At 34.0% G+C, this 12834-nt stretch overlaps 1 protein-coding gene across 2 annotated transcripts in view; it reads left to right on the forward strand.

The window, feature by feature from the left end:
* Positions 1–12709: 12709 nt before the first annotated feature.
* LOC147394462 (Adenine nucleotide alpha hydrolases-like superfamily protein) overlaps positions 12710–12834 on the forward strand; it is a 9283-nt gene continuing 9158 nt past the window's right edge. Inside the window, exon 1 of one of the 2 annotated variants that reach the window (XM_086453433.1) lies at positions 12710–12834. This exon is cut by the window's right edge and continues 216 nt beyond it. The gene's annotated coding sequence lies outside the window, so the exon portion shown is untranslated. The other variant, XM_086453432.1, reaches the window with a different exon arrangement.

Here is a 12834-nt window from a genome sequence, read left to right on the forward strand (position 1 = left end):
AGCCAAAAAACTACATATCAATAGTAGTAATGTATCTAGATAATAGGTCAAAGGCCAAACTACACCACTTATTACAAATAATCCCCAAAATGGTAAATCAATTTTACATGAGTTCCAAAACATTGTGGTAAAAATTGGATTTATTTGCAATATGGATGACTAGATTCTTGAATCATAAGAAAGAAACTCTTTGAAAAAAAAAACATAAAAAATAAGAATCAATGGATGTAAACCTAGATAGAAAGAAGAAATTTATAAATAATCAGACACCACAAAAGATAACTAGGGAAAGAATTCCACAAATTCTTAGGTAGCCAAGTAAATCCAAATACATTGATTCCCTATATTATTATCTTTATTGACAAATGAGAAGGTAAAACATAAGGCGTGTTTGGACTGAGATGAAAATATAACCATCAACAAGAACTTTAACCCTTTTCAATTCTTTGGAGTAAATGTTCCTCTTAAAATAAATCTAATAATAGACAGCTCTAAATCTGAAAAAAAAAAAAAATCAAAAAATTTATAGATGGGATCCTAAAACATAAACAAAACAGATAAATTTAATCAAAACAACTCTAAACCTGTCAAAAAACATATCAGCCTCGAAACAAATTTTTTTTCTAAAATTCTTAATTTTTCAATAAGTACAGTCAAAGACATAAACATGAAAAGTAGAAATCGTTACCAAAGATGAAATTGTTCCCGAAATAAAATCCTATTTTTGATCTCTACGCCCAAATATAATATGAGAAAAAATAAACCATACAAATTGGAAATTAAACTACAGAATCAAGTACTCTATGTTGGAGATGAGATTAAAAGAATCAGAAATCGGAATCACTACATTGGTAGTTTATGATTGAAAAAACACCACACAAAAAAAAAAAACCTAGAAATCCAAATTTGAACCAATATTCATTGAAACTAAAAAAATTCATATAAAAACAATAACGAAAAACCTCCTCCATACTTGTAGATAGCTGGATTGGAACTTCTCGAATCAATGAAGAAGATTAAATCTAAGTTTCAACAACACTAATATTTCAGTGCCAATCTAGGTTTGTGTGTTTCAATCGAATCTAAATGAAGAAGACGATCAAATAGAGAGAGAGATTAAACCATAATTAAAATATTATACCCTAAATCAACCAAAAAACTACTAATACCCAGATCCTCACCTAAAGTTACAAGGTAAATTTTTTTAGCTCTTTATAGAATGAGGTTGCGAGCTTCTTGAAAGAGTTTGCCTAATCTGTCATCAATTGCAAATCTGCATCTGCAAAGTTTGTTACATCTCTCCAAACTTTCAAGATGAACAAAAATACCTTCTCGATTGACAACTGAGGTTGCAGAGGAAGATGGTCGAGCTTCCATACCCAAATTGATCATGGCGAATCCAAAATTTACATAATTAGAGAGAGACGAGAGAAAATATTGAGTTTCACTCTAATACTCATTGGAGGTCAAAACGTGTTGTGCATTGCTTTGCAACTCTTCATCGTTAAATGGCCTGAATGAAATAGAATCATGAAAAAAAGGCGTCTAAACATTGAAATTGAATAAAAAAAACCTTGTAATTTGTTCACGATTTCTACACTAAATTAGGTATGGGGCGATGAAATATAAGAAAATCTAACCCTAGAATGAGCGAGTGTGGATGAGATGGATTATCTACAATGAAGGAGGACTTGAACATTTTGGTAGAATCAGCTATAATTAAAATTATAACTAAAGAAAGTATTCATTCCTTGATTCTTTCCTTCTCCCACCTTTTATAATATAAAGATGTAAAAACTCAATAGTTCCCAACTCTGCTCCTCAACAGAAGGGATGAGGTTATTGACTTAACAACTTCACCTGATACACAGGAATTGACTCAACAAAATAATGACTGACTTAACAAAATTAAAGATAATGGCTCAACAGAATTGAACTAATCTAAGGGCTCATCACACATGGCAATGCATAGCATGAGGATCGTAACATTACACCCTTGTGGTTTATCTGACTTGTCCTCAAGTCGTGAAGTGCGAAAAACAGGCTACAAAATCGTCATACATTTCCCAAGTTGCATCCTCGGGTGATTGGCCTTCCCATTGGATAAGTAACTTGGTGATTGTCCGATTGTGATGTTTGAAAATGCCACGGTCTAAAATTCTAGCCGGTTGCCGCCCTTGTGCCTCTATGTCAACCATGGGAGGAATAGTTTGGTTGGTACTAACAGAGTTGCCCACCTTTCTTTTCAATAAAGAGACATGAAAAACTGGGTGGATTCGTGATTCTGGTGGTAGAGCAAGTGTGTAAGCTACTTGTCCAATGCAGCTAATGACTTGGAATGGCCCATAAAAACGCAGGGCAAGCTTGTAAGCCTTGTTTTTGCGAAATGATCCTTGACGGTATGACTGAAGCTTTAAAAAAACCCAATCGCCCACATCAAATGTGTGTTCTATGCGATGCTTGTCAACTTGCATTTCATCTGATTCTGGGCTGAAAGGAGATTTTCTTTTAACATTTAAAGGAGCTTATCCCGATCTTGTAGTGTTGTATCCACCATGTGGACATTTGTCGTACTCGAAATATATGTATCAATTGTTGGCGGAGCACGACCATAGACGACTTGGAATGGAGACATTTTAAGTGAGCTATGGTATGAGGTGTTGTATCAGAATTCTGCCCAAGGTAACCACTTAGTCCATTGGTGAGGGTGGCAGCCTACAAAACATCGCAAATATTGTTCCACGGAGCGGTTTACAACCTCGGTTTGACCATCTGATTGCGGATGATAGGCGAAACTCTTGCATAACTTTGTGCCTTGCAATTTGAAGAATGCCTCCCAAAATTGACTGGTAAAGATCGGGTCACGGTCACTAACAATTGATCGTGGCATGCCATGTAATTTAGCAATGTCACGCACAAATGTTTCAGCCACACTAGATGCTGTGTAAGGATGAGTTAATGGTGAGAAATGTGCATACTTACTAAATTGATCAACTACCACCATAATTGAAGACATACGACTGGAGAGAGGGAGTCCATCGATATGTCAATCCAAACTTTAGCAGGAATCGGTAAGGGTTGCAGTAGTTCGGGTGGAGCCATTATTTCGGCTTTCGCACGTTGACAAATATCACATTCACCCACATACTTCTTTGTTGCTTGCTTTAGCCCCTTCTAATAAAAATTTACGGAAATCCGTTTGTAACTAGGAAGGTACCTAGAGTGTCCCCCCATCGGGTAAGTGTGGAATTTATGTAGGATTTTGGTACACCATGGAGAAGTTGGTGGAAGTACTATTCGTCCTTTGTAGCGAAGGATGCCATTTTGGAGTGAGTAATGTGGAATAGAAGAAGGGCTTTGAAGCACCTGATAAGCAATTTTGTTGATGCTGTCATCTTTGGAGCAATCTATAAGAATGTCTTTCATGGAATTGAAAATTCGAGTAGAGATGGCTAGCAACTCGAGTAGGTGTGAAAAGGCATCAGCAGCAGTGTTTTCATTGCCTTTGCGGTAGATTATCTTGTAGTCATACCCAAGTAGTTTTGTGAGTCATTTTTGTTGTTCCATGGTGATTAGTCGTTAATCTATAAAATATTTCAATGTACGATGGTCAGTGAGGACCTTGAACTGTCTGCCCAATAGATAAAGACGCCATTTAGAGATAGCAAAGACTATTGCAAGCATTTCTTTGTCATAGATAGAGAGTTTCTTGTGCTTTTCGGCCAATGATTTACTAAGATAAGCTAATGGTTGACCGCCTTGTGTGAGTACCACCCCAATGCCTGCACAAGAGGCATCACACTCGATGATAAAATCCTTAGAGAAATTAGGCAATGATAGTGTAAGAGTAGTGGATAAAGCTTCTTTGAGAGCTTCAAAGGTTATTTTTGCATTAGGTGACCAGCTAAACGAGTCCTTTCGTAACATATGAGTTAATGGTGCAGCGATTTCCCCATAATCTTTGACGAACTTTCGGTAATACCCAATAATTCCTAAAAAAATCACGTAGTGCCTTGAGGGTAGATGGTTTAGGCCACTACTTCATGACTTCGATTTTTGAAGGGTCCACCTGCACTCCATTGGCTAAAATTATATGGACAAGATATTCAAGTGAAGATTGGGCAAAAGAGCATTTTTCCTTCTTGACAAATAATTGATGTCTGTGTAAGGACTAAAATACTTGTTTGAGATGATCTAAATGCTCCGTCAAACTTTTGCTGTAAACGAGGATGTCGTAAAAAAATACCAACACAAACCGTCGAAGAAAAGGTTGAAAAACCTCATTCTTTAGACCTTGGAAAGTGGCCAGTACGTTGGATAAGCCAAAGGGCATGACGAGAAACTCGTAATGGCCTTCATGAGTGTGGAAAGCAGTTTTTGGAATGTCGGCTTCAATTACCCTTATCTGGTGATATCCGGATCGTAAATCTAGCTTAGAGAATACGGTAGTTCCATGTAGCTCATCGATGATTGGGATGGGATATTTGTCCTTTACAGTAATTTTGTTGAGAGCACGATAATCCACGCACAATTGCCATCTTTCTTTTTGACTAAGTGAACCGGAAACGAAAAAGGACCTGTAGTAGGCCGAATAACACTAGAGTCACGCATTTCTTGCATGAGCTTTTCAATTTCATTTTTTTGGAAATGAGGATACCGGTATGATCGAATGTTTGGTGGTGAGCTGCCGTGTAATAGTGGTATGTGGTGGTCGTGACTTCTAGATGGAGGTAACCCGTGTGGTTGCTCGAATAGAATTGAATATTGCTGTATCAAGGAAGAAACCTCTGGACATAGTTCCTATATGGGATAGGCTAAAATTACATGAGGTGGATGTAGAACCCGAGCCTTTGTTTCAACACTAGCTGGTAAAACTCATTTGAGTTCTTCACTGTACCAACAACAAGTGTTATACCAGTTAAAATGACTTGTTGTTTGCCTTGGTTGGATATCATCTTCATTTCGTTAAAGTCCCACGAGATAACTCCGAGTGAACGTAGCCATTCAGCGCCAAGCACAACATCATAACCACATACAGGTAGTAGGTAGAAATCTAGATAGAATGTATGTCCTTGTAATCTTAGCATGACACGATTGCAACGCCCAGGACTTTGTTCCATAGTACCATTGGCTACCTGAACCAATATAGGTTTGGATTGTGTGATCTCCAACCCGCAATGTTTTGCAAGCTTTGGGTGGAGGAAGTTATGGGTTGCACTAGAATCAACCATAACCCTCAAAGAATGTCTTTTGATATTGCCCAAAATACACATAGTTTTTGGACGGTTGTTACCACATAAGGAATGAAGGGAAATTTCCACAGCTGACTCTTTCACTATGCAAGTGGTAGATGCATCGAGGAATTCAGCATTATCATCAACTTCTAAGAGTAGTAACTGGGGTTTTTTACTACGGTGACCAGGACGGTATTACTCATCCCAGTTGAAACATAGGTTTTTGGCCCATCTTTCTTGTTGTTCAGCGATACTAAGGCGCTTAACTCTAGGTGGAATGTTTGTTGATGGGGAAGGAGTAGGATTTGTCCACTTAGATGGAGGTTGTGAGAATGGTAATGGAAGTGTTTGAGGATAAAGTGTTTTGTTGAATGACATTCTATGGGTTTGCCTTTTTAGAAACAGCAAAACTATAGCATTGGTGGCCTCTTCTTGTTGTTTGGCGATGGTATAGGCTTGTATTAATGTACGAGGGTCTAGCAATTTCACACTAGCTCGGATATCGTCATGTAAGCCAGAGATAAAACAACGGATGAGAAAGGGCTCAGCAAGATGAGACTTCGGTTAGCTAACCGTTCGAATTTAGTTTGATAGTCTCTAAAAGTAGTGGTCTGGCGCAGTTTAGCTAACGACCCTTCAGGATCCTCTTTGCCTGTTGTCCCGAACCTCATGTACAAGGCTCGACTGAAATTGATCCAAGTGGGTTGTCCCACAATTTTGGCCAACCACTGGTACCATGGAATGGCATCCCCAAGCAAGTGTGCTGATGCTAATTCCACCATATTTTCGTCAGGGATTCCATTGAGACCTTGGAATTGTTGGGTGCGAAAAACCCAACCTTTCGGGTCAGTTCCATCGAATGTAGGAAAATCCAGTCGCAAGGGTCGCCCTTGGAAGCCGTTGAAGGTATGTTGATTTGGGAGTGGTGGTTGTCTGGGAATTTGAAGAGGGATTTCAACATGTGGGGGTGCTGGTGGGGGTCTGGGCTGTTGAAAAAAATTGGTGAAGCTGGTATGAATGGTAAGAACAATGTCTGTGAGTTCCGTCATTCTAGTGCTAAGATCAACAACTTCTTTTCTATGGGATTCTAATTCCTTTTGTAAGTCATCAGTTGGGTGGAGATCTGGCTTTGCAAAGCCTGGTGGTGGTGTTTCCATAGTCGCAGGGTCGATGTTCTGATACCAAAATGGTAGAATCAGCTACAATTAAAATTATAACTAAAGAAAGTATTAATTCCTTGATTCTTTCCTTCTCCCACCTTTTACAATATAAAGATCTAAAAACTCAATGGTTCCTAACTCGGCTCCTCAACAGAAGGAATGAGGTTATTGACTTAACAACTTCTCCTGATACACAAGAATTGACTCAACAGAATAATGACTGACTCAACAAAATTAAAGATAATGACTCAACAGAATAATAACTGACTCAACAAAATTAAAGATAATGACTCAACATAATTGAACTAATCTAAGGGCTGATGACACATGTCAATGCATAGCACGAGGATCGTAACATTTACTCCTTTTTTGTGACAATTTGGCATCTTTGATGACAGATGAAAATGGAGATTGAATGCGAGAGAGAAGGTAAATTGTGGTTGTTGGGTACAAAAATGGCTGATTTTTTGTTAAAATTGACACAATTACCCAATGAAAAATGCTATTGTTTTTGCTGTTACGACTGATGGAATCCGTCATTTAAAAACGACAACATATAACAGTCGTTCTTTTTGCAAAATTAGAGTCATACTTTACATATTATAACGTAGTGCTTATGAGAGAAGGAGAGTTGATCACATGAAAGTATGGTTTTAAATATTGATATTCTCTCTAGTCTTGGACACTGAGTTGATTCAACCAAGTCATCTCGTTTAAGACAAGATGTACCATCATTTTAGGCGGCATAAAATTCAAGATTTTTGGGAGTACTGTTTTCACGACTTAAAGAACTAAAGTTTGGGAGTGTTTTGGTGGCAAAAGGAAAATTGATTTTGAAGTTGATTTAATGTCTTTAAAAAAGAACTTTTGTGAATGATTTTGTAGCACAAAATTAAGATTTTATGGTTGATTTCATATTGTAAAAAAATGATTTTTGAATGGTTTATCTTTTTGAGTTGTCAAGTAAACTGATAAAATGATTTGATGTGACTCCACATAAAAGAGATGATGAAAATATCATTATACCCTTATACGATATCATAACTACTTATGTTGAGATAGGTTGACCAAAGGATAGTCATTAGATCATAGTAAAAACCAATTTTTGTCTAACGGATTTGATGTCTAACAGTTTTAAAAATCTGTAATCGGACCCCTTGACCATAATCTTTATTGTGGACCAACTTGGATCCATTTTAGTGTCATAATTGATTTTTAGACATAAAACTAGATGGAAACTCCAAACCGAAAGAAGAATCTAAAGCAGATCCACTCCCACGGATTGGGACACTTTCAAATAGCCTATAATTCAAAGAGTCCCAAGCAAACCATCTTTGTCTACTATCACTATAGACCCACAATCATCAAGAAATCGTCAAGTACGATATAAGCTCTTATGAATTGTATTCATGAAGCTGCTCCACTTTTGCTACAAAATCCAAGATGGCCACACTTTCAAATAACCTACAATTCAAAGAGTCCCAAACCAACCATTTTGTCTACTATCACTATAGACCCACAATCATCAAGAAATCATCCATTATGATATAAGCTCTTATGAATTGTATTCATGAAGCTGCTTCACCTTTGTCCACAAAACCCAGCATCACCAACGATAGCTCTTACAAAATGGAAGCTTCATGTCAAACTTCATATTTTAAATTATTTTTTTATTCAAACTCCTTAAAATCAGGTTAAGGCTTAGTCATCTTAGACTAGATAAAGATATAGGGGGATCTAAGAGAGAGCCCACCTATTTAGAGCTCAATCGAGCTTGAATCAAACCCACTCATTGACAACCTAGTTAGGGATGTCAATGGGAAAGTTTGGATCCAGACCAAGTTTGTTTGAGCCCAACCCAACCCTAAAAGGGTGGGTTATACCTTTTACCAAACTTATATTCTTATCGAGTCTAAGTTGGCTATACCCAAGCCTGGCCCTAATAGACTTGGGTCGAGCTTTAGTTTACTTTTGGATCCTATGAAAAATTAAACTCATGTAATTTTTTTAACCATTCAGAATTTTTTGATATTATTTTTCCTAATTCGAAAATGTTTAGATATGAAGGTAAACTTATTATTCTTAATTTGTTTAGTTATCTTTCTTTATTAATTATACATGATACATACATCTAAAGTGTACGAAGGGGTTGGGTTGAAAAAATTTTAGCTCATCTCTACCTTTGTTGGTTTAAGATCAAGGCCCTAACCCTTCTTTTTTGAGTCGGGTTAGGCTATGCTAGCAGGTCAATTGGCTCAATTGACACTCTATTGTAGAAAATTTTTGTTTAGAGACTTTTGCTCATTGTGCTCATAGAAACGTTTAATGTGCAACTAGGGGTGTCAATGGATTGTCAAAAATCGAATTCGAAAAATCGGATACTATCCGAAAATTTTAGATATTGGATTCGAATTTGCATAGTTTTATATATTCAAATCCGATAATATCCGATTCGAAATAATATATAATATATATTATTTTACTTATTTATTTGTTATATAAATAATATAATATATAATAAGTTTGTTTAAATAATGAAAAATCAGTTGGATAAGGAAAAATTATGTTTTTTTTATGTACAAATTATTCGAATTCTAATCGGATATCATCCGATATTCGATAAGATAATCGAATTCGAATTTGGATAGAGTTTTAGAACATCCGTCGGATTTGAATTTGAATTCGAATATCAAATAAAAATTTCAGATTCAGATATTGTTGTATCTGAACTGATAAGCATCTGTTGACAGCCCTACATGCCACATATAGTGAAGAGATGGTGAAAGAAAAGTCCTAAGTAAGGCTAACCATACTAAATAAATTTCAAATCGTACTAAGGGTCATTGAGCTCAAATGGATTACCACATTAGAAATCAAACACACGGCCCCGACATTTAATGGAAAAACTCAAATATAAAAAAAAATTCATTTTTTTAAGGCTTGATCATGATTTTGAAAAGGAAAGTTATTGAACTCCTTGATTTAAAATTAAAATTTAATGATGAAAATAGTCTTTTTTAAGGGGTTTTTTTCAACCTCAACAAAATATGATCCTCTACATCCTTGTGGCCAGGGTTGGCAATGGATCGATTCAGCACCAAATCATTATCATACAATTGTCGATCCAAAAGCTTTCCTTATCAACCAAATCTAATCCAGCCACATCCCAAATTTCAAATCTATGGACTTGACTCAATTTTTTGGTCCAACTCAAATATCCAAAACCCAGATGTGATTGACATAACATTTAATTCAGTTTACAAATATTAACTAGATTAAAGTCAAATCAATATATAAATAAAGAAATAACTATCAATTTTTAACAACTAACTAGTTTTCAGATACCTACAACTTTGAAAAATTATAAATCAATGTAGAAAATTCATATCTATATTCATAATACCAATTCAAAAATTTTAAGAAACCTATTACTACTTTAAAAATATGTTCATGACTCATAAAAATACTAAACACTTTCAAAAATGATAATATCTATTTTTTTGCTAATATGTTTACATTCAATGAACTCAAAAAAGCTATAATTTATATAATTTTAAGGAATTCATTATAGATCTAGATCAAGTAATCTTCGAGTCTATATTCAAAGTAAAAAAATTAAGACTTCTAAAAATAATAAATAAATAATTTAATATATAGCATCTTCAATGAGAATGTATCAAAATATAAGTTTTAATTGAAAATTCCTGCTTATTATGATTCCTGATATGTGATCAGTATAAACACTAAATAAATTTCATTTTATCAAATTTTTGAATGAAATCAAAATAGTGTAAAAATATATAGAAAACTCCTAAACTTTCATGTTTTACAATTTTCCAAGATATAAATAAAAATTGGTGCAATTTTGATTGAAAATCAGCAATATAATATTTTAGTACAGAAAACAATCATAAATTTTCATCAATGATACACATTTAAAATACCCAAAAAAAAAAAAAAAATCATAATAAAAATTTCAAGTAAAAATCCTATCTATGGAGATCATGAAAATTACAAAAATACATAAGAGTCAAATGATTTTACCAAAACTTTATTTATTCATCAAATCAAATTCTTCTTAAAAATACCGTCAATGCATAAATATCCACTCTAATTTAGAATAAGAAATTACATCTTAAATAAATAAATCAAAAGATGATAAATTCCTAAAATTTATTCTCCATTCCCATTACGCTAATTTCTCAAGTAAACATAACTTGGTCAACAGTTAGATTATCTCTATACACAAGATATTTTGTATAAGATTTAATCACTTTAATTTTTCTCAACTATAACTTGATCCCATCATTGTATGCAATGCAGGATTATAATACAATTCATTACACCTTATGCACAGGTATGATCATTCAAGAATTAAATCACAAATCTAAATTAAAATTCACAAGCATAATTATTTTTTTGATATAATTCATCTATAGAATATTAAATATATATATCTATATATATATATATATACATATATATATATATATATATATATATATATATATATATATATATATATATATATATATATATATATTGATTTTATAATCATATTTGTTGTAGATCTAAAATTCAATTTTTACTAAATAGGAAAAAATTGTAATAAAGTACTAACTAATTTATGTTATATGAATTATAAAAGATCCAACAAAACTTTCCTTACTAAAATCTCAATACTTCTCAAATTGGGTTTTCTTTACACTAAGAAACTTGGATCCACCTCTTTGTTTCTTACGTTGTTCAATTCGTCTTCTATGAGGTCTGAATTGATTCCCTTTTGAGTTTAATCCTTTAGATCTTGATAAAACCTTGGTACAAAATAGGATTTCGATTATGACATTAGATGATGATTAGTCATAAAGAAACTTAAGAAAATATAAAACTATAATAAGATTAGGATTTTCATAATTATTTTCCAAGAGATTTTCACAACCACATGTCTCTTTCTCTCTCTCAAGAAAAAAGGGTTTTGAAATAGTAAAACCCTTACTACGTGAGATAACAACCCTAATATTTTGTAATTACTAAAATAGAATTCTGAAGCTTTACAACTAAATACTCTACAATTCTATTTAATTACAACATAATATTATGCTCACATTTAATTTATTAAATTTGTCAAAACTATCATTATTGGTCTTTATTTAATAAATTCTACTAGATTTAATTATTTAAAATCATTGAATTAATTAAAGTTACCAACCTATCAAATTGAATCAATAAATTCGTGAACCTAATTCGATCTAACTAAGTTTCCATTTGATCCAATGAAAAATTAAAGTTTTGAAATTGATTATGTGAGGGATAGAGATAGACTATGTGTCTGTGAGTAGTGAGTGAGTGAGAAAGAACTCACCTGAAGGGAAGGGGATGCCTGAGTGAATTTTATTTTTGAAAAATGCAAAAGTAACATTAAAATTGACACGATTCTCACACTGTTAACGTGGATGTATGTACGGAACCATAGATATATTTTCATTAAGATACGAGTGAAACCGCCCACTATGATTATCTGTGCACCTCCACATTAGTAATGTGAGAATCAATTTTAATTTTAATGTTACCCCAACACGACTTTCTTTTTTAAGTCAAGTTATCCTTAGAAAGATGTTGAAGTAACATTGAAATTGACATCGATTCACACATTATTGACGTGGATGTGTGTACGGAGCTATAGATGCTTTTCAACGAGATAAGAGTGAAAACATCTATGGTTATGTGTGCACATCCACATCAACAAGCTTTGAGTCGATGTCAATTTCAATGTCACTCTAGCACAACTTTAGTAGAAAAATTGAAAAATTCAGCTCGCTTGATCATGCATTATAACATGTGCTAACATGACATTGCATAAAAAGTCATTGATGGCTTTCCTCAAGACAACAGTTAAAAATCAACACACTGCTATCGAACGCAGTGTCCAAGTAAGTCAGTATAGAACTTGAAAAAAAAAAAAAACCTGCCAGACTAACAATGAAGGGACATTTCTGACGTGAAAGTGTGTAGGAATCATAGATGCTTGTGGATTAAAATTGTGATAAAATGCTGGTTAGGTAGCATACTCAATCGACTCACTGACATGATAAGTTTAGAATCATAGATATTTTCACCTCACAATACATGATTGTATTTTCCCATGAAAAGGTGTATCCCAAGGGAGTTGTATACTGAGGTGTAAAGATCTAAGGCTTCGAAACTTATCATTAGTGAGTCCTTGAGAATGGCGAGTCATTTTATCAGGCCTTTTGGATAATGTTACTTCAACATTATCATAAAATATATATAATACGTTTTGACTTTTGACACATGAATCGGACAGGTAAGAATAAGCAGACCAGCATTGGAGTGTTAGTTCTGATTAGACGTTTCTTTGGCACCTTCAAAGCTCCCAAACCACAATTATCTTTGTAACTATTGAAAGAGAGAAACTGTGT

Source organism: Akebia trifoliata, chromosome 9 (genome assembly GCF_017979445.1).
Source record: "Akebia trifoliata isolate Shusen 1 chromosome 9, ASM1797944v1, whole genome shotgun sequence".
Lineage (NCBI taxonomy): Eukaryota > Viridiplantae > Streptophyta > Magnoliopsida > Ranunculales > Lardizabalaceae > Akebia > Akebia trifoliata.